The sequence below is a fragment of the Choristoneura fumiferana genome, chromosome Z (assembly GCF_025370935.1).
Source record: "Choristoneura fumiferana chromosome Z, NRCan_CFum_1, whole genome shotgun sequence".
NCBI lineage: Eukaryota > Metazoa > Arthropoda > Insecta > Lepidoptera > Tortricidae > Choristoneura > Choristoneura fumiferana.
Genome location: NC_133472.1, coordinates 5,660,967 through 5,685,274, shown reverse-complemented (window position 1 = coordinate 5,685,274; position 24,308 = coordinate 5,660,967). Strand labels below are relative to the sequence as shown.

The following is a 24,308-nucleotide window of genomic DNA, read 5'->3' as shown; positions in this document are numbered from 1 at the left end:
TACCTCGTTAAGATTGGTTTTTTGGAATCTTTTTGTATTATTATTTCAATTCCAATTTTTTACTTTTACGGTCATCCGTAAAACCTAAATTGAAAATACAAACTGAAATATAGATGCACTGATGGTCCATCAGTTGTGTAGCGGTATAGCATGCGGTACGGATTACCGAGGACCTGGGTTCGATTCCCAGTGATGGTCTTATTTTCTGTTTTTTCTGTGCATCTATATTTCAGTTTGTATTTTCAATTTAAATACCTCGTTCCTAACTTTAAAAACGCGATAACTCATAATGTCACTAAAGTGACTAGACACTTTACTAGACACGTTCTTTCCGTTTACCCTTGACTTATGATCCTGGTTGGATATTTGTATACATATGTATCTTTGCCCTTACTGTACTCATGTTTGTTTTTCCAATGAAAATTCAGGTCAAGGTTATTTACCTGTACCTTATTTCTAAAAATTATATTACGAGTATAGAGTATAGTTGTAAGACTGACGTGATTCATGTGACCCAGGCATGTCCAACGGGGTGCTGCCGCAATGGAAGCGCGAGTTGCTGCAGCGGCGCGCGGCGCGGTCGCGGCCCGCGCCCAGCGCCCCCGCGCCCGCGCCTCCCGCGCCGCCCGCGCCGCCCGCGCTGCCGACGAAGACGAGGAGCTGCGCTACGGGCCCGGGATCGTCAAGCGGCTCAAGTCCAGATACCTCAGCCTCGCGCTGCGCGACGCCCCACGACGGCGTCCCTCTGTGTTGCGCCGCGCGGCTTCGCTAGAGCACTTGCTGGACGAGCGGCCGCCGCCGGCCCCCGCGCCCGCAGCGCCCGCGACCCGCGTCGCTTGCGCCGACTAGCACCGCCGGCCTGCCTCCGAGACGAGACTCGGTCAAACGCGCGCGTTCCGTCGACGCCCTCAGCCGGCTTGAGCCTCGCGAGGAAGCGCCGCCCTCGCCGCCGCCGCCGCCCGCGCCGCCGCTCCCGCCGCGCCCGCCGACCGTCCGCGCCGCCCGCCCCCCACGCCGTCCGGCGCCCTTGCTCCGCGACACTGAGAGACCACCACCAGACGTCGTAAAGTCAACCCTTCGCAAGTTCGAATCCGCGCCGACCCGTCGTACCGCTCCCTCTGCTAGGGTTTCAGCGGTCTTGCGAGGCCTTGAGTCAGGCCAGCGAAGTTCCACCCCTGAGCCAAGCGACCGCTCCCCTAGCCCTCCTGCCGCGGACATATCCGCCATCGACGAACCTGAAAACCCCTGCTTATCAGAAGTTAAAACTGTTTCTCGTGCCGCGCTGGAAGGGATCGCTCTCGCGGGCTCCACAGTGCGGTATTCTTTTGAGGCGCCGAAACGCGGTTCGCACCTACCCTTAGTGTCGGCATCGAACCCGGTGCTACTCGGGCGCGCGCGCGCCTGCCTCGCCGTCGCCGCGCGCGCGTCGGCGTCGCGTGATCCGCCCATGCCGGCGCCCACGTTGGAGCGCTCGGTGTCTACGCCCGCACCTCTGCCCGAAGAAATCGTCGAGAAAATACCCGACGTCACTGCGCGTGTAGTGACTCCACCGCCGTCGCCTCTCGAGCCTCCTCCGGAGTTGTCATCTCGAGAGAGAAAAAGAAACGCCTTCAGCTGTGGTCGAGCCCATACCGCGTACACCTCCAGAAGAGCCGAAAGAGCGAAGCGTGACGCCTCCAAGAATTTTAACACCAGAAACAGTCCCGGAATTTAAAGAAAAAGAGCTGAACGGCCACGCGGATGAACGTCCAATCAAAACTCTGAAAACTTGGAAGTCTTTGGATACCGAGGTGAAGAAGGACGTGAAGGAGAAGGAAAATGGTGAAGTGAAATCGTGGGTGCGCGGCGGGAGCCGGGCGCGGCGCGGCGGGCGCGCGCGACCTGCCCCCGCCGCCACCTCCGTCGTGTTCAACTTTTCCGCGCGCAAGGACGTGCCAGACTACATAGAGAAAACGACGGGATCATACTCCGAAACAAGCGGGACAAAATCAAGGTCAGTGCATAGTTTAGCTTTAGAAGAGTATTTTTCAAAAAACCTTTCCTTAAAATATTTACATACGAATAACCGGGACGATAACTAAATTATTTTTATTAGGAATAGCTAAATAATCCTTTTTTTTTTAATTTATCTAGAAGATGTTTTATTCTTTATTAGATTTAGTTGCGCTTTCAAGTAAAATATGGATGTTAGTAGTACTGATCAGTCCTGTATTCGGTCCTGGATCCGAAGGGTAAAGTGGAGACTATAGTTGAAGGACGGGCTCATCATGTACCTATGTAGTCGTCTACATAATGCGTTCGAACATCTTGCATGTACGTTTCTGGTTTAGGCAGATTCAGAACCCTTAACTACTGATTCTCGAGCAGCGTATACAGCTGTTAATAAAATAACCGAAAACCTGAAAGTATCTAGTTTGTTAAGTCGAGACGAAGATCGATCACACTACTTTAAACGGTTCCCCTTGTTTATTTGTGCCGAAACTGTTTTTGCATAATTATAATATTACGCAGAATTCCTTACGCATAACCAATATAAGCCGAATGGGCTTTACGCATAATTTCCGAATTCCGAATATTGTTATGCAGAAAATGACTTACCCGTAAATTAGTTACGCAGAAAGTTACTTTCGCATAAGCTGCTATAATAGTAGCTTAGGTAATAAAAAACATAGCAACGTTGAGAAAACCATCGTTAGTAACTAACCTAATCCAATTTACTTCTCTGGAAACAAGTAACTAGTGAGTGGTAGTATTTTTATAATGCGCGGTTATGACTGTGACAAAGTCGACGTAGATCCGCTGCGCGGAGCTCTTATTTTTAATCTGAGGGAAGGTAACTAATGAACCTATCCAGGTTAAAAGGGGGGGTAGATTATGTTTGTGTTTTATGCGGGGGGGCTTCGCCACCCCGTCCCCCTTTTTACAAGCTTTTATTTAGTTTCACCTGTCCCGTTGTTTGTCTGTCTGTCTGTCTAGTCAAAACTTGCAAGTAAAATTCGACCAACTTCCAGTAGCCGGATTGACTTGAAATTTGCCATACTTATGTAAATTACGTGATAATACAATAATCTAGTAGTGGCATCCTGGTAGTCCAGCCAGGATCGTCTCCGCAGGACGGAACTCTTCAACGGTTAATAGCATCGACTTGAAATTTGGTATGCAAATGTAGTTTGGGTGACAATGCAAGTACAGTCAACAAAAAGTACAGTCAGCAAAAAAAGCTTGTATTAAAAATGTTTTTTTATGGTTAGGTTAGTTATGACCGTACTTGCCTCTTTTACTGGTGACTGTTGGCTTAGTTACAAATAAAATTCTAAACTAACCAAATAACCTATTTTTTTTTCTAGTTATAGTTGTTTTACCATTTACCATTACTTACACTAATCAAGAAATAGTAATTAATTTATATTCGAACATAGATTTGGGCAGGATTTCGGGCTATTTAAATTCGGCTAAATTACATATGCTAAACAATATTATGCATAATAAAATTCGACCATGTTAATATTATGCTAATAAGAATTATGCTGAACTAAATTTCGGCAATTTTAAGATTCGGCGAAAATAAATTATGCGAAACCTGTTATGCGTAATACTAATAGGTTTCGGACATTGCAAAATATGCCAAATAGATATCACTCACTTTAAACTTTGCTGTGCCCAGTGTAAAAATTTACCAATGCAACGTACCCCTATTAAATGTCTTAGTAAGATTGCATAATTATTTGGATAATTCAATACGGTATTTGACTATTTTGTATATGTTTTATAAATGAAAACTACACAATGCCTGATATCGAATAGAAAAACAATTTTTAAGCTACCTTTAAAAATAACAAAGTTATAAAGGTTTGAAATTCAAGATTCGACAGAGAAAGACATATTGGCATGTGACGTCACACGCCAGTACCGCCATACTTGCTGCATAGATAAAAGCGTTTGAGAAAGAGACAGGTATATGTATAGATTCTTCAAAAAATCACTATAAATCCAATTTTCAACCGATTTAAATTTTCTCTTCGCTAAACACTATCTGTTTATCTATATTTTCATAATAATATTAAGATATGGCAAAATCAGGAGTTGTCAAATACCGTATTCTGTCCTTATTACTTATTATTGTCAGTGTTGATTTTCTATAAATACGGCGAAGTAGGTACATCTATTAAGCACAAATAAGGAGTGTAGCAAAGCGTTTTAAGCATATGCTAACTTAAAATAAAAAAAAAAAAAACGCCCGAAAAAAAACGCCGCTAAAAAGACAACTAAAAAGTAAAAAATAATTATGCACTACCTAGCTGTTGCCCGCGACTTCATCTGCGAACAATTCTTTTATCCCTATCCCGCGGGGACTATGCTGATTTCTCGCAAAATTAGCCTAAGTTAATTTAGTATAAGTATCTAGTAATATTTTTTAGGGTTCCGTACCCAAAGGGTGCCAACGGGACCCTATTACTGTCTGTCTGTCACAGGGCTCTATCTCTTAAGCCGTAAATGTTAGACACTAGAAATTTTCACAAATTATGTATTGCTGTGGCCGCTATAACAACAAATACTAAAAATAAAGTAAAGTTACAAATTAAAGGGGGTCGTCATACAAGAAAAGTGTTTTTTTCAGCGTTTTTTTTGGTTGCTAGACGTTATTACCCGTTGCTAAGGCGACCAAATCGTACCGTACCTTACCTTTTAAGTTAGCGATTTTAGTGATGTTTTATAAAAGATTCGATAATATAATATAGTGACTGTCTGATTGTGTGGTTGATTCGTTTTTGTGCAAAATTAATAAAGCAATTTATGAACCACAAACCTCAATGAAGTCAATAAAGCGCTCGCCAAATCCACACCGTATAATCACTATGATTACCTATTGTTTTTACACTAAAAAAATAATACTAAGTATTTAACACTATTTACAAGGTAACACAGTTTAAAATTTATTCACACTAATCGAGCTTTTTATTATTTAATTACACAACATACGAAGTCCACTGAATTTCCTGCTAATGAACCAAACTGACAGCAAATTTTTTTATCTGCTGCGGCGCATGGCAAGAGTCTGAAGCGCTATTCAGCCTCCGTGAGGGCGACATCCAAAGAGGATGAGAATTTAAAATTGTTCTTTATTCAAAACACTTGCACCTAGTGCTTACATTTTGGTGTTATGTTTTTATTAACTTGTAATGTTATGTAACTAGTTATGTTTGTTCGGGTGGAATTAATATTTTAACTTAAATTTGAAGTGGATATCTTCAACCGGTTGAGCTGAAATTTTGCATGCATGTATAAATCCGATGACAATGCAATATTATTATGACGTAGAGCTGATCTGATGATGAAGTTAGATGTTGGCCATAGGAACTCTGTAATAAAACGACGCGACTGCATCGATTTTGGTCTCATTTGATTAGTCTTGACGACTACCTACTTTGATAACCAGGGGCAAAAAGTACCGCCAGCAAAAAAGCTTGTATTAGATTTTTTTACAAAAAAATATTACTGAACTATTTGTGATTGGTTTTTTGGAATCTTTTTGTATTTTTTATTTCAATTCCAATTTTTTACTTTTACGGTCATCCCGTAAAACCGAAATTGAAAATACAAACTGAAATACAGATGCACAGAAAAAACAGAAAAATAAGACCAGTGATGGTTTTATTTTTCTGTTTTTTCTGTGCATCTGTATTTCAGTTTGTATTTTCAATTTGAACTATTTGTTTTTAAAACATTGTACGGAGGTGCGGAACCAACCCTTCATGCGCGAGTCGCTCGCACTCGCACTTGACCGATTTTTATCCAAGCGTCGTCGGTGTCGGGGGACCGCTAAAAGGTTAACAGGAAACTAAAGTACATATGTTGTATTTTTTAAAGTATTAACCTTAGTGGTCCCCTGACGCCAAAAATATTACTAGATACTTATACTAAATTAACTTAGGCAAATTTTGCGGGAAATCAGCATAGTCCCCGCGGGATAGGGATGAAAGAATTGTTCGCAGATGAAGTCGCGGGCAACAGCTAGGTAGTGCATAATTATTTTTTACTTTTTAGTTGTCTTTTTTAGCGGCGTTTTTTTTTCGCGTTTTTTTATTATTATATTTGCTGGCGTTTTTTTGTCGGGGGTTTTTAAATTTTTAATTAAAGTTTTTTTATTTCATGTTTTTTAAACTTTGATATATATTTTTTTTGGTTAAAGTGTACTAGTGTGTTGGATATCCTGGCTGCAGCATCAGCTCATCTTGTTGCCACCATTGCATTGTATGTAGAATGAAATACTGATCAAAAAAAATCAAACACGACATATCTGGTATTATTTTGTCAAGAGTATACTGGTGTGCTGGATATCCTGGCTGTAGCATCAGCTCGTCGTGTTGCCACCACTGCATTGTATGTAGAATCTATTACTGATCAAAACGAATCCAAACACGACGTATGTGCTATTATTTTTTATAGAGTGTACTAGTGTGCTGGATATCCTGGCTGCAGCATCAGCTCATCCTGTTGCCACCATTGCATTGTATGTAGAATCAAATACTGATCGAAACGAATCCAAACACGATATATCTGCTATGGTTTTATCAATAGTTTACCTACTAGTGTTCCGGATATCCTGGCTGCAGCATCAGGCCGAGAATTCCATAATATTGTAAGTATAGTTATATAGCATATATGGGTGTTTCAAATTTTAGGTCCCAAATATGTTTGGAAGTAAAGTAAATTTATACCCGTTATGCGTCTAAGATGCCTACCGCAGCGAACAAAAGAGCTGATGATCTTGAAACGGCTGAACCGATTTTGATAAAACATGTCTAAGAACCATCGCTAGAAAACCTGCTTTCAAATAAAATAAACCGCATTCAAATCGGTCCACCCGTTTAAGAGCTATAGGGTGCTACAGACAACCACAGACAGACACACATAGCGGTCAAACTTATAACACCCCTCTTTTTGCGTCGGGGGTTAAAAATACAATTGAGGTGTCTGAGATTTTCAGTGTTGATAATTTACAATTAGAGAAAGAAAGAAAGATGGAAAGAAAAGAAAGAAAATATATTTATTTGGTCACATTAAGACGTACAAAAAACAAGCAAAGCAAAAGCGGAAAGAGCAAAATGGACACAAAAAGGGAATCTGGCTCAGCACGATGTCACAAATTGCCTCGCAACGCTGATATTCTGCCAGAACCTTAGAACGTGTAGAGTCATTAAAATCAGGCTAGTACAGTCAAAGGCACAAATATCTATACCTATACAGCCATGGTCGGTCATAGCATCAAATCCATGTATGTATACAACGACAGTTAGTGGAATAGTGGTGTATATATATTTTTGACGTCTTATTATATTTATGCTTTTCACTACTATACTTACTGGTACATAGATCGATAAAAACTTAATCCGAAAACCATCTACTTGTTTCTAGCAACCGGTAAGATGCAAGTCTGACGTAACGATCCAAGACCGACTGCCCATGATCTGCCTTGAGTGTTTGCGCATCCAACTAAACTAGTTAGGCTAAAAACTAAACATCCGAATCAATCGATTGACACCGGCTCACGTAACGACCGCCACTTTCCTTCACTGTGAAATTTAAATAAATCAATATTTATACAAACTGTTTTATGTAATTAAGAAAAGCATTTTTAAAACCGTTAACGTTAGCACACAAACTCGCATTTGGTGTTTCGCGCCACGCTCATTAAGACTGCGTTTCAACCAGAGGTGTGCGAGCGAGGATGTCTTGCGAGGAATGTGTCTTTCATGGACCAATAGAAACTCTTCATTTACCTCGCCTCGCTCCGCTCAGCTTTTTCCACCAGAGCGGTGCTGTGCGAGGAAAGATAAATAAAGCGTTTCTATTGGTTTATGAAAAACGTGTGGGTATATATCAAAATGACATGATAGCAACGCGACCACTGAGCAGAAAGCCTTCATCTCAGAATCGCTTAGCATCAAAACGTTAGCTCGCAAGACGACCACATAGTGGAACGTCTACATGTCTAAAGTAAAAAAAAGAAAGTTCAAAAGTGTTACCATCAGCCAAATTTGGTGTCTATCAATTTTTAAACAAGTTCCTATCAAATAAATTATGTCGCTAAAGTTGAACTTTCAAGTTGACAGACATTGACTATTGGCATTACTCTGTTTTATGACATGCAAAGGATTATCAACTTTAGGGTGGTAGAACACATATTTGGCTGACGGTACATACATCTATTGCTTACGTTCCAGCCTCTATAGCCATGTTATATTGCTAAAACTATAATGAGAAAAAAAAAACACCACTAAAAATCTGAGTACTCAAATCACCCCTTCATGAACCCTTTTCCAGGACCCGCTAATTTAGATACGCTATTTCAAAATAAATCATAGTTTTATATTGTTTACCTATGAGAGATTAATTTAAAGACGAATAGTATTTTTATCAACTTATTTTTACGTTTTTGTACCATATTGTAAACGTAGCAAGGTCGAATATTTGTGTATATTTTATATGGTCGCTATATGGACTATGCCTGAAAAGGGGGTAATATTCTAGTCAAAAGAAACACTTGGTTGACTTTTAAGACTGAAATCAAAAATATGTACATAAGCGTTTTTATTTGAATAATATTTCACTAAACGGATAGTATTTGTATCGTGTTATGTTTCATTAATGTCGGCTGCCGATCGTAAAATCCGCCAGATTTTGAAATTCCAGTTTAGGCAGATAATGAATTTCCTAGGCATATCATGAAACGCCGCCCGGTTCTGGCACTTCGCCGGCCGCTGCCGCGGCACGCTCGCTCCGCTCGCTCGGCTCAGGCGTTGTATTCACAACTCATACCAACCACTCCTCGCTTCGCTCGTCGTATATTTAGTCGTTATTTTTGGGGTATTTTATTTAATAGTCGGTAGTATTTAGTTAGAAGGTACATATCCGTTATTTGTGCCTCGTGACACGGCAGCGGGAGCGGGACTACGGCAGATCTTTCCGCTCTTTTGCAACGTAGCTATTAGGAAATGCTATCTAATAGGAACAATGTCACGTTTTTTTACCGTTACGTAGGTTATCATACATAGGTGGGTAAGGCTTAACAACTTGATTTGATTATATTATTTGAATTTTTTATTCAAACTTTACTTGTACTTATATTTACGTAATAAACGTACCTATATACAAGGTGTAAGTTCAATAACTGAAAACCAGGGCCGAATTGTATAGTAAATTATAAGCTAATCATTATTATATTAGTGGCTAATGGTATTAGTGACTTTCAGTACAAAAACACTGATACTATTTTACTCATACTTGGTTATGCAATCGAGCCCTGAAAGTAGTTTGCTCAGAATTGAGAGTAGAATCGGTTACAGCAGTGGGTTACAGTATGTTTTTGAATAGGGAATATTTTTAAACAGTTTTTTGAGTATCTTAAATGCCATAATATCGTATTATTTTAATAAAATTTTTGGAAATTAGCTCTATCTATCGTCATGTTATTTCTATAGGTACTATTACTCATTGATCATGATCTGTCATGGCGACAAAATATAAAGAGAACTGACGTTGTCATGCGTTTGCGCTAGTGTCGCCCTCTGCGCAAAGCTTTGCCTAATATGCCCTATTAAATATTTTTAATGAGGCTGCATACCATTTCGATAATTTAAAGGCTGACCAGAATTATAAAAAACCTCGTCATATGTCGTATTGCGGAAAACCAATAGAACTAATTTCTTGCACTGGTAACACTAAATTCAAATGTCATCTGTCTATTGCTGTCAATATAACTGGTAGGTATCGTATAGTAAGTGTACAGAATGTTGCAATATAAAACTTAGAAGTGCTGCTCTCGTGTAATTTTTTTATATTCCTGGTCGGCCTTTAATACAGGCCGTTTTCCTGTCAGTCTTAATTTTCTTCTAAACACGGCGCAACTGATGAACTGATAAATACATAGTCAAAATATCACCAACGGGATTTATCACGCTAACATACACGAGTAATATTAACCTCGACGTTTCGGCAACATTGTATCCGATAGAGCTGAAATTGGGCATAGTTGCAATATTCCGACAGTGACATTCTGGTGGTCTGGCCGCGATCGTTTTCGGCATCGACTTGAAACTTGGTTCACATATGTAGCTCGGATGGCAATGCAAGTACAACTGACTGGAACTACAGTATGTAGAAAAGTGAACCGATACGGTGCAAGCCTAACCAATCCGATTCGAACCGTTTGGTGGAAATCATGCTTTGATTACATGACACCGGGATTTTGAAGTATATAGTAGCAAGATACACCAAAAAGTATCTTTAAATTGTTTTGTTCTAGTAGTATCTATAAAAAACAAAACTAATTGAAACAAATCAGAAAATATGTTAACTGTTTTTATACAAATCAAATAATATATAAACGTTTTCATAACAATCATTTCATTTCATTCATATCACTTTGCATTTCTTCATGTAGCTGTATTTTTTAGCAGTGCAATCTTAAACTTCTGTAGTGCAGGTACCTAATAGAACTTAAACTCTCGTCGCACTACCTATATCAGGCGTTATCTCATATGTCGTATAGCTGCAGCACCTCTATTGCTGTCAATATAACTGGTAGCTAAGTGTACAGAATGTTGCAATATAAAACTTAGAAGTGCTGCTCTCGTGTAATTTTTTTATATTCCTGGTCGGCCTTTAATACAGGCCGTTTTCCTGTCAGTTTCTTCTAAACACGGCGCAACTGATGAACTGATAACAAAATATCACCAACGGGATTTATCAACGTTTCGGCAACATTGTATCCGATAGAGCTGAAATTTAGTTGCAATATTCCGACAGTGACATTCTGGTGGTCTGGCCGCGATCGTTTTCGGCATCGACTTGAAACTTGGTTCACATATGTAGCTCGGATGACAATGCAAGTACAACTGACTGGAACTACAAGTAGAAAAGTGAACCGATACGGTGCAAGCCTAACCAATCCGATTCGAACCGTTTGGTGGAAATCATGCTTTGATTACATGACAGCGGGATTTTGAAGTATATAGTAGCAAGATACACCAAAAAGTATCTTTAAATTGTTTTGTTCTAGTAGTATATAAAAAACAAAACTAATTGAAACAAATCAGAAAATATGTTAACTGTTTTTATACCAATATTAAATTAAATTAACATTCACTCATTCATTTCATTCATTCGATTTTTTTGCAATCAATACTTCATGTAGCTGTGTGTGTAATCACTTAAACTCTCGTCGCACTACCTATATAGGTGTTATCTCTCGATAGCGCAGATTACCTCGGCTCTCGTAACGCATATGCAACATGTAACGTATGCAAAACAAGGTTATATACTTGGTATACAACACGATGATATGCAAATACGATTGAAATGTTTTCTATCTAGTGAAAGTTTAGGTATCGGTGAAATTGGCGGTCGATATCGGCGGGAAAGCGCCCTACGCGGGCCGCATAGCAATTAGTCGAAGATGACCGAAGATGACCGAGAACAGCCGAGGTGAACGGGCAGTCGCTATGGCACGGCGGTCGCGACCCACTAGCGAGCGCTTGAGATCGCGCGTTCAAATCCGAAGTCGAGGCGCACTTTTTGTTATTTTTAACTTTTGTAGTTTTTTATGTTTGGCTGCGGCTAAACCCGCGGGAACCATTAGGTCTGGCGGTTGAACTCAAATTGCAATATATCAATAAATTTTCCTAGTGATAGATAACTAAAAGTACATTAACGTTGTTTAGTAAACCTTCGAATAGTGACTGCTACCAAGGCCGTGGCTTATTTGCTCTTCTGTGCAGCATTATGTCTAGAGAACAATTCATGAAAAACATACCTCAATGAAACCGATTTCGATGTATGACGCTCGCTAAAGTCCGTAAAGCCGCAATAGTCCGCACCGCCACTTCACTAGCTAGTTTTTAGGCGTATAAAGTTTGTTATTATTTACACACAAAACTATTTACAATGTCTACAATCACAATTAATATTTATTTTACAAAACCGAGCACAACCGCAATAATATATTATATCCGCCGAGAGTTTTTTTTGAAGTCTGCTGACTGCCGCCTTTTTTTCCGATCGAAGGCGCGCGGCAAAGGACTTGCGCCAATCAGCCACCGACAACAAAGAGGATGCAAATCAAAAAATTGTTCGCCATCCAAAATACTTGCACAAACGTTATACAGAGAAATGCGATAATATGTTTTAGATTTATTTATCGGTTGACATTTCGAGAGTTTTCATGCATACGAGTACAGTCAAAATCAAAGTCAAATCAGATGAGTTTAGAATGCAAATGCCTTTGTACTTATTGTTAGCACTTTTTTTCCGTGTACCTTACCTATTTGTATTTTCTTTTGTACAATAAAGAGTACCTAAAAACAAGCAAATAAACAAACAGCTCTTTGTCATTAAGAAACAAAAATTCGAATGTGACATATACATTGAGAATTAATTTAAAATTCATTTTGAGTTACTTCAACAACCCAGAATATATAAAAATAAGAGTGGGTATAAAGTATACTGCCGAGTAAGAATAGTAATTTCCTGTCGAGTCCGTATTTAAACCTATTGAAACCTGATGATTGGTTTTGTCATATATTTTTATGTTCGTAATGAATTTGAAACAATTTTTGTCTAATTTAAATTCGTTTTTGAATTCAAAGTACTTAACATGCATAGTTAGGCTTCAATACGGTATTTGACAACTCCTGATTTTGCCATATCTTAATATTATTATGAAAATATAGATATACAGATAGTGTTTAGCGAAGAGAAAATTTAAATCGGTTGAAAATTGGAATTATAGTGATTTTTGGAAAAATCTATATACCTGTCTCTTTCTCAAACGCTTTTTTCTATGCAGCAAGTATGGCGGTACTGGCGTGTGACATCACATGCCAGTATGTCTTACTCTGTCTAATCTTGAATTTCAAACCTTTATAACTTTGTTATTTGTAAAGGTAGCTTAAAAATTGTTTTTCTATTCGATAACAGGCATTGTGTAGTTTTAATTTATAAAACATATACAAAATAGTCAAATACCGTATTGTCCCACGTCCCTATATTTATCTCAACCCCAAATTTGGTGCATCTCGAGACTAAACTTGTAACAACATGCTTCAACGGCAGCGTGTCGCCCGAATTACCCACAAACGTAACCATAACATCGGCTGTTTAACAACATCGCTAAAGGTTTATAAACCGGTGTGATATTAAATAGAGTTAAACACGGCCTGCAGGCCAAATAAATGGATATAAATATTAGACCTTGCTATTTGGCCGTTCGTTGAAATTCGCGTACGTGCCCCAACTGATACGCAGTGGGGCATCCATTAATCCATTAACTAATCTCACGTGGGGGAGAAGGTGATCTCGCCAAATTGACCTAAAAAACAGTGTAAAATTGTTAAAAAATTCATTGTGATTTTTTGAAAAGCCGATACTTATATATAATTGTCTTTTTCTATTTTTTTTATGCAGTAAGTAAGTATGGCGTATGGCGTTAGCTGCATGTGACGTCACATGCAAGTATAATACAGGGCAAGGAAACAGGTATCCTAACCCTGCCGTCGCTTTATGTTTTTAAAATAATCATGTATGTAAGGAAGAACATATTATGTGATTTTCCCACTAACGTCTATAAGCCAAAGGCTACTAGAAACACAGGGAAGCTTAAAGTTCTATCTTACAGACTGGCTAAAACCAAAAAGTCGTTTCTGGGAAATTGCATACGTTTTTATAATAAAATTCCAAAAAATATTATAAATGAAACAGATACAAAATTCAAATCTATTGTCTAGAAGACATTATTATCTAAGGCGTATTATAAAGTTATTGATTATATCATGGACAGGGAAATATTTGGAAATAATTCCGGTCCGCATTAGCGATCCCTTCAAATAGCGAACCTACTCTGTTAAAAATAAAGTTGCGTTAAATATTTGTGATGTAAAGATATCATTTAAAAATATTGTAAATCTGTTTACAATACTGTACTGTTGAGTTTCTTGCCGGATTCTTCTCAACAGAGGTTGTTCCGAACCGATGGTAGATTTTTTTGACATTCATAAGTGCTTGTTGTAGCCTTAATTGAATAAAGATATTTTGACTATGACTTTGACTTTAATATTTCTCTGTCTAATAGTGACTCAATATTACATTCATTCCGTTCTGTGACACGCATTGACAAGCTTTAATTTACAAAATAAAAAGTTTGTGTTAAAAATTACACTTTTAATGACGAGCTTTTTTGCTGACTGTACCCACTTTTAGTTGAATGTACTTTCATCGTCATCCAAAATACATTTCCACTTCTCATGTTCGTAAACTCCGTATTTATGCTGGATCTATAGGCAGTCTTAACATAACATTTTGTTCCTTAATATGTCTCACTGTAAGTGAGCTTAGCATTATGTTTGTGTAATATTGTTTCCTTCTAACTCTTCATTCCGCGAATTTTTCAACCTCTCCTCGTAAGTCGGTGAGTATCGTTGAGCTGCAGAAGCGGCCGCTGCCACAGACAAGTGAAAATTGGTATCAAAACTTAGTCATATAAACTTTTTGGATTTGCCCTGTATCGTAATGGTGACAAAAAGTTGTGTTATAACATAACATTATTTCGTTAGATGAAAAGTGTTATGATGTATTTCGGTAGTGTATCTAAAAAGTATGTAAATATAAACTTGTTTTGAATTTTATACTTAATTCGAATTTTACTATATGGGAGTAGACAAATAAAAGCTTGTAAAATATGTAGTCAAATACCAATGATATAAAAAAATACCTCCAAATCCTTCCGGCCGTTTTAGCGTATTTAGGAGGGTAACAAACACCGAACTTTGGCATTTATATTATTAGTACTTAGTATGTACCAAAGTTACTATGAGTATTATTTGTTTGACGGCGCGACCACGTGCGTCCCCTCTCTAGCCACGCTTGACCCCCATCGGTCCGGTAGGTACTTTCGCTTTCGCACTCTTTTATGAAGCGCGCGCGCCTGCTCGGTTGCAGGTCTTTCGTTTAAGCTGAGTTTCCTCAATTCGAAAAATACTATCCGAGTAGAGAGTAGAGAGTCTAGAACTCATCACCATCATCATCATCAGCCCACAGCAGTCCACTGCTGGACATTGGCCTCTTCCATGGCGCGCCACATCACTGTCTTCAGCCCCTCGCATCCATCCGCTGCCAAGCGACTCTCTTAAGGTCGTTCGTCCACTGTGCCTCAGGACGCCCTACACTGCGTTTTCTCGTCCGTGGTCTCCATTCGAGGACTCGTCTACTCCACCGTTCATCGGTCCTGCGCCAGACGTGGCCAGCCCAACGCCACTTCAGCGAACTAATTTTCTGAGCAACGTCGGTGACTTTCGTTCTTTGTCTGATAATGTGATATCGGATTTTATCCTTCAAAGAAACCCCTAGCATTGCTCTATCCATAGCTCGCTGAGCGACATTCAATTCGTGGATTAGCCCCGCAGTCAAAGTCCACGAATCTAGAACTAAGTAAATTAAAGTTCAACAGTCGGGACCAGCTCAAAAATTCTCCCAGTAATTTTCGATTACTGATTATTGAAATTTAAGCTAAGTACTTAACAGTTGTAACGTACTAGACTTGATTATTCCATTTTATTTAATGTTTTTTAAGGCAGCCGAATTGTGTTTTTTTTTTCACTTTATACTATTTGAAGCTCCTTAATAGTGGAATAATAATAATAAATAGATAACTAATTTATACAGGGTGTCTTTGACCAGGGTTCGCCATTTTTAACCATAGTTCCCTATAATTAATTAATATACTTAAAATGTCAGACACCCCACCGGCCTTTTTTATTTCTATGGACCTTTTGAGAGTAGGTACACACTATTACTACTACTACAGCTTACTATTTTGTGGTGTACAATAAAGAGTTATTGTATTGTACTACATGGTTCCTCTAAACATTATCTATCATACATAACAATTAAATGGAACATGTCTGCCAGTACTTTTTTATTTCCGTGCTTAAGAGTTTATATGTCATTCTCGTTACTCATTGAACGGCTCCGTAGCAAAATTTCGAAAATCGAAATTTCTAAGTACGATATATCTAAAGACAAAACGGCGAAAATCAAAATGTATAATGTACAAAATTTCTAAAGATACATGTTCGATGTTCAGTTAACCCACGTTTAAAATATCTAATGTATAAAATTGCTAGTCCAAGATAATTCTAACGGCATTTAATGTTTCGTTTAGTTGACTTTAGCTTAAAGCATAGATATAACGTGACAAAGTATCTGTATCTGTGTAGTTTGGGCCTTCGGCCCCGATGCAGTACTAACATAACCTAACCTATTTACCTAAACATAATAATTTACATAAAGATCAAACACAATAAAAATTATAGTTATTGACTGTATATAATATCTCTTTGTATATGTATGTATGTTTCTGTATCTATGTGTATGTTTGTATTTGTAATATTTTTCGAAGAATTGTCACAAAGCTTTTTGGACGTAGACTTTTTGCATTTTAGATATTATATCGAATTTTAAAGTATTGTCATTAGATAATTTGTACAAAGGAATATTGATTTTCGAAAAAAAGAAAGTCATTCGATTAATTGTGCATTAGGTTAGGACCAGCATTTTTAGGAATTACGCACATTATAAATTATCATTTTCGGACTTTTGTCCTTAGAAATATCGTACTTGGGAATATAACAGCCAAAGAGTTTCCCTAACTTTGTCTATGGCTGTCCTAGTAGCCATTATAAAAAAAGGTATAGTGTAATCGATTCCACTCTGGATTCTAAACAAATATACTGAGCGGCAAAAAATCTGGCCCTCAAATGTATGCAGAATCGGTAATTTTGTATGAAGGGTGGGCCAAATTATGTGCCGCTGAGTATACTTTCCGTTTTTTAAATTTGATTAAATTTATATAACACCTAACAATAAGTTTTGGTAGTGTACACCATAGTCTATTTCACACACGGCATTAGTAACGCTAACAACGATCGTCCAATCTAAGTATGTGGAATATTTAGCAATACTTCCTAAAATTCCTACAGCAGTAAACATAATGTTTCGATAACAGAATCTATCGATAATGGCTCTGACTCACGGATAAAGTCACACTTTCTCGAATTTAAAAACGTATCAGATTCCACTTATTGTTTTATCTTCAATGTTCAAGTTATTGCTTGTTAATCTTATTTTGTTAAGTAATGCTGAAATAATGTGAAAAATGTCTGCTCTCGGGTCGTGGGTGTTTAAAGTTTAATCTTCTCTTCTAATATATAAAATTCTCGTGTCACAGTGTTTGTGACCAAACTCCTCCGAAACGGCTTGACCGATTTCACTGAAATTTTTTGTGCATATTCGTCAGATCTGAGAATATTACGTAAAACTATTTTTCATACTTATACGCGGACGGAGGCGCGGGCAACTGCTAGTATGTATATAATTAAATTATGTATTTATCTATGTAAGTATGTTTATCCGTTTCCTGGTACCCATAGTACAAGCTTTGCTTACCTATTAGGGACTAGGTCAATTGGTGTCAATCGTACCATGATATTTATTTATTTAAATGAAGTTCTGTATTGGTACTATCGAACGAACTGAATGTGACCCATTGTGGAACCTTTTCGTAAAAAAAGTCATAGTGACATTTAGTGTTGTTAGAAGACTAGTCTTCAAGACAACTTTCGAACCTTATAGACTCGCAAACCGTGAAGGTTCAAGCTTAAAGGACTAGAGCGTTGAAGGTTTGAGCTTAAAAACGGTTCAGAACCTTAACGACTCAAGCTTTTTATGGGTTCTCGAGAGTAACAGCCTTATTCATAAAAAAACCTTAATTGAGGTTTGATCGGTCTGCTACGTAGCAGACTGATTAAGCTTGTTAGACGGTTGTCAAGAAGTATGATTCATAAACGCTTTCTAGCAGTCTGCTAGTTGTTGAGCTGCTGATAGATGGATTACACGCGTTATGTTGGCAAACTTGACAAATCAAAGACAAAAAATGGCCTCATCGATAATAAAAAAAAATTGACAGCAGTGACAGCAAATTAGCAGGAAAAAAAAAGCGAGATGTTTGTTTTCCCGCCATTTCCGATCCGCATGTTTATGTTTAAGTGCAAAAAGCCGTAATGTTAATCATCCTAATTTTATTTTTCTCATATTTATTGTTAGTAAAGTAGTAAAGTAGCAGTATATTTAGAGGATTTTTAAATACAAATTCTGAAAATAAATTTTCCTGGTTTTTTTTTAATCTTTGCGTAACTTCGCCCTTCACTAAAAATATCTTCGGTATGGTTTTTTTGCTCTTGTCAAAGTCAGCTGTTCAAACTTGTGGCGGCCATTTTGTGACTTAGCAGGGAGATAAAGGAGGGTCTACGGTCCTCTAACTTTAGCAGAGCCTTGATCGACTGATTAGCGCTAACAGACGTTTATGAATCACGTTTTTTAGCATCGGGCCTTCAAGGAGCCTTCAAGGAGGCTCTAACTTTTTATGAATAAGGCTGTAAGTCTTTAAGACTCGGGCTTAATAGAGAGCTCAAGCGTCAAGAGCTCACGCAATGGTCACTCTTTTTCTTAAAAAATGTTTTGACATTGATAGTTGCCAAATTACCCTAGGTACATCAGCAGCAAAATTAAATTAATTAAATAATGCCATTTTCTTTACTAACGACTACTGTTTATCGTCAGTTTAAAAACGAACTAATGACGAAAGTAGAAATGAATATAATATGACGTGGAAATGGTATATTAATGTGTGGGTATTTGTGGTGATAGCGAAACTTTTGTACCGCATTGAACGTGTCAGCCTTCAGTTTGGTCTTAAAATAAATAGACAAAAAACAAAAATGATGATTGTCGACCGAAGTCAAAACAATGCTCCACATATAGCTGAGATTGCAAATTGTGAAGTTGTACAGTCATACATTTATTTGGGATCGCTCATCACAAATACTGGAGGTTCCGAAGACGAAATCAAGCGACGAATTGCCATAACAAGATCTGCGATGGAAAAGTTGACCAGGATATGGCGGGACAGGAATATCACTAAAACTACTAAAGTCCAACTAGTAAGATCTCTAGTGTTCCCCATATTTCTTTATGGTGCCGAAACGTGGACTGTCAAGGAACGCGAGAGGCAAAGAATTGACGCTCTCGAGATGTGGTGCTGGAGACGTATGCTTCGAGTGTCATGGACTCAGCACCGCACCAACCTGTCCATACTGGAAGAACTACAGGTGAAGGAGAGGCTATCATCCATAGTGAGATCTCGTATCCTCCGATATTTCGGACATGTGACTCGACGTGGGGAGCACTCTATAGAACGACTTGTGGTGCAGGGAAGGGTAAATGGGAAAAGATCAAGAGGACGTTCTCCCATGCGCTGGACTGACCAGATAAAAGCCCTAACAAATACTCCTCTCAACGCTTGCGCCAGAGAAGCGACAGCCAGGGAGAACTGGCGTAGAATTGTTCGACGTGCTACGTGACCACGACTGCTCTGCCAAGAGTATCCGACAAAGAAGAAGAATTTGTGGTGATATAAATTCAAACATTTATTTATTATTTATTTATTTGTCAACAAAAACTTACAGCATTACAGTTAAACACCAATGCGCTGTAAAATTCAAATTATAAGTACAAAACAAAAAGCCGCGCCAGAAGTCGGAGCGCAGGAACATCTGCTGGTGCTTGGGCAAGCACTTGAAGTCTGAGTGAGCTGAAATTGTTAGCCCTCTGAGACTCGAGCGCGAGGATGGACAGCTCTAGATGGGCTCCCTGTAACCGGCCCTTTACCGCCTCGCGGACGTGTTCGAACACCTTCTCCGGTGTCGTCTTCTTGTCCAACATGTATGCATCCTCCAAACTTTATAGACTTAAACCTTCAAAGCTTAGGAGGCTTTAAAGCTTGAGGCCTAAAGACTCGAGGTTTCTGTGCTCGAAAGCAGCAACACGAGCTTTTTAATTTGAGGCTTATACTGTCGAGGCTTTAAGGTTTGAGGCTTCTAGACTCAGCAGTCGCGACTCGAGTTATTTAGTTAATGCCTCGAAGCTTAAACTCACAGCACTAGTGACATCGCATTGCTTGACAAGGGAATTTATTATGCCACTTGCGAGAACGTTCTACGGTGGGTCAGAAATCAAATGGTTCGACTGTACGTGTCGTTTAACTGAAATTTGCTGTATAACTGCGTTCTGCATTGAATAAACCGTCCAAGCGCGTGTCGGACACGCATGGGATAGGTTTCCGTGGCCGTTACGAAAAAATCCTTGCATACCTTATTTTACCATGTTCCACCAAGTTATATTTTTCTGGATTTTGTATGGAATTTTCCAAGTAGGTATATTTTATAATTTAGATCCGTGTTTCACCATCCATTGATTAAATTTATTTGACGGATAAATGTGTTGCCGTCTCTTTTTGTTTTGATCTAATAGACGGAGACGGCATCACATTTATCCGTCAATTAAATTTAATCAGTGGGTGGTGAAACAGCCCCTTAAACTACTAATAATTCTTCAAGCAGACTTAGCCGTAATATTTTCTGTGTTAATTTGATATATTTAATCACATGATTTTGTTTTTCAAAATTTTCAAACCAACAGTAAAGCAAGCTTTAAAAGGGGAAGGGAGGACGCTCGAATTTAACGAAAAATTTGCACTTTTTAACCGACTTCAAAAAAGGAGGAGGTTATCGATTCGGTTGTATTTTTTTTGTTTTATTTTTGTTACCTCAGAACTCCGTCATTTATGAACCGATTTGAAAAAAAAAATTAGTTCGTCTAGGAATGCTTTCAATTAGGTCCCATAAGCACCAAATCAGGATCTGATGATTGGATCCTAAGGAAATCGAGGGAACTCTTCAAATATTGTAGGAACGCCTATGGTATGGTATTTAGGAGTAACTCGTGCATTTGCTCTTGAAAATCATTATTTGGTGAAGTGGAACTGATGATGAGGACAAAATTTGACCAATGGAGCGACTACTCAATGACAAGTAGGTATTTCACGGGTTGAATTTCAATTACTTAACGCAGTTGATAAGCAATTCAAGCTCATCGTAATTCATATGATGAAATGGAACGGGTGATGAAGCACGCGGGCTCCTCAATAATGAACGTCTCTGCATCGGAAAAAGCAATTTTTCGTAAAAGGTGACGAGCAGTTGACATTAAACTATTGTATCTTAGATCATTTACACAAAGAGCGTGATAAAATTTTATAACAAAGGATAGAACCGACTGCAAAAAACCATGAAAATATTTTTATACCAGTCTGAAGTCGGTCCCTCAGCACGAGCCAGCAGGAGTGATTGAAGTCCAATATAAAGTGCGTAGGTGAGGTAGATGACTATAGGTCCACTCCTGCTGGCTCGTGCTGAGGCACCGACTTCCGAATGGTAGAAAATTATTTTCATGGTTTTTTTTTCAAAGTCAAAGTCAAAATATCTTTATTCAATTTAGGCTACAATAAGCACTCATGAATGTCAAAAAAAATCTACCACCGGTTCGGAAAAACCTCTGCTGAGAAGAATCCGGCAAGAAACTCAACGAGGTATATATTTTTTTAAACAGATTTATAATATTATTAAATGATATGTATACATCACAAGTATTTAACACAACTTTATTTTTAACACAGTAGGTTCGCTATTTGAAGGGATCGCTAATGCGGATCGGAATTATTTCTAAATATCCCTGTCCATGATATAATCATTAACTTTATAATACGCCTTTGATATTAATGTCTTCTTGACAATAGATCTGAATTTTGTATCCGTTTCATTTATAATATTTTTTGAAATTTTATTATAAAAACGTATGCAATTTCCCAGAAAAGACTTTTTGTAGAGAGTTGTAGAGAGTAAATTCGTAATAACCCGCCACTAATGATTTTATAAAGACCTATCTTTCCCGACGTCTATAGGGGAAAAATATCCTATTTTTTTTTAATCTAAGCTAAGCCGCGGACGGAAAGGCAGACACACAGACGTGGCGACACTATAAGGGTTCTGTTTCACCATTTTGGCTGCGGAATCCTAATAAGTTCAATTACTCTAAACATGGAACACATGGAACAGTCTTTTTCTAGTTAATAGTATGTATCGTGGAATATGATGGAGACCTATGTCCAACAGTGGACGTCCGACGGCTGATATTATGATGATGATCGTGAATTTTAAACGCTAATTATTAACAGGTAACGACGAACCATCTTCTGTTAAGTAAGCCGCTTGCGCTCGAGTCGGAAGAAAGAACTATCATAACGCAGTTTCTTAGCCATAGTGTGTAATTAGACAACGATAAGGCAAAACAGTTTTACGTAATAGAGTAGTGAGCGTATGCGCATTGCGCGCGGCGGAAGCCGTCTAGGCTCGGCGCACACAATTGACAACAATTAAAACAAACATTAACCGAGTTTAGGTGCAGTTATGTATGGCTTTTAACCGCTGTTTCGCTCGCATGAACCATGCCTTAGAATTTTCGGCTTAATCCATTCCCATGGAGATTGCCGCTAATCATATCGTGGTATAGTCTGTTCGGCGGCAGTTGATAATATAATATAAAAATCAGAGGTTCACATTACAAACGCGGCCCGTTGATTATTTCTACCGATGTACCTACACAATAATTTTTAACAATTATTAATAGTCAAAAACAGAAAAAAACACGAGCGCAATTATTATATGATATGGTGGTGGTACTCATGGAACCAAGGTAAATATCTCTTTCTTTCTTTAACACTCGGCCACATCTACATCCACTGGTTCATTTAAGTAATTTACACTGTGATCGTGTCAAGGCGGAAACACATATACCAACACGCGATGCCACTTGGCGTATCGACACCCGATGCGTATCGCACACTGCAAATATATGACACGCTGCGCGATGCTACAGGCTTTGCTAGTGTCATAGCAAAAACACACATGCCTACTGACACGCGTCGTATGGCAAGCCTTGATGCGTGGCGTTGGATGTTAAGTAGAAACATACTTCGTGCAAGCGTTAGGTGGCGTGTGTTCCCCTCTTCTGACAACACGCCCATCTAGATCAATTGGAGTTTTCCGCGTGGGAACGTGTCATCACGCGGCGTGTCTTATATCTGCACCTGGCCATAGTAAATATATGGGATTGATTGGTACTGTCACGTCTCGGGTGGCGTGGCGTGGAGTCGCGTTTCAGTAGCGTGTTTCTCTCTTCGCTTGCGCCGCGTCTCTGGTCTCGTCGCTTGCCGCTAGCGGCCAGCCCTCAGCCTTATCCTGCCCCAGCTTTCTACAGCGCAAAAACGCGCTCGCCAAAAAAGAGCTCTCATGGAGCAGCGCTGACATTGTTTGCATGAAAAATTACTTAATTATTAGTTAATACAGCCGTTTCACAGTCTTGTGATGCATAGGTGGATTAAATAGCTATGAACTGAACACCGTGGCTTGGCGATGTTATGAGAAAATATAAGATATATCTTTATTTTTCAAAACACAGGCACACACAAAACACAACATCAAAGAAACATAAAATATTAAACTTGGAAAAATTCAGATAAATTCAAATGCAAGAAATAAATAAAACAGCACTAGCAAGAAACTCTGTTGAATTCAGCCGGATTATGGTGACTAATGTTCGGAAATAAAGGCGCTGACTCGACATAAAGCTTCGGAAACCGCTGCGCTGGTATTCCGCCAGAACCCCGCGCAGGTATAAGAAGACGAAGTTGATATACTACATCGTGTCTTAAGGGCGGTAAATAAGGAATTACGAACGAGGGTCTATTAGAAGCCCGAAGTCACACATAGAATATTTTCATCACATCACATTTGTGAGTAAATAGTACATTCTTATAGAATAGAGGCTGGGAAGCAAGAGTCGGCCTTCGAACTAACTAGTTCATCTATTGCACTTTTGGCCGAGACTAAAAATTGTCCTTTTCACGACTACTGCGAGGAAATAATAGTAGATTATTGTCGTGGCCTGGAAGTAGGCAATTGCTGGCTGAGTATGAGTATTAAACGGACGAGCTTGCGAGTCCGTTTAACTAATACGAAGCCAGCAATTGCTATTCCAGCCGAGACTAATATAAAGCTTTTCTCAAAAATGGTGAATAATTCTGAAATAGAATAAACTTTTTCTCAAAATATATTATAAAATTTAATTTCTTCCCAATATTTTTCTTATGCTTTCCCGCCTTTTTTCATTAAAAATAAAACACCACAAGCTATTTCAGACCCAATAGAAAAAGTCCGGAGTTCCAACGAAATATCTGATACCGGCCATTAGACTTGGCTATATACGACTTGTGCCAACATTTCCATGGCCTTTTTAACTTT

General features: G+C 38.7%; 2 pseudogenes; both read left to right on the top strand.

Annotated features, from left to right (window-relative positions):
- The window catches only part of LOC141441517 (uncharacterized), an 81,616-nt pseudogene that overhangs the window by 9,138 nt on the left and 48,170 nt on the right, over positions 1–24,308 (top strand).
- LOC141438087 (uncharacterized) lies at positions 521–2,527 on the top strand (annotated as a pseudogene).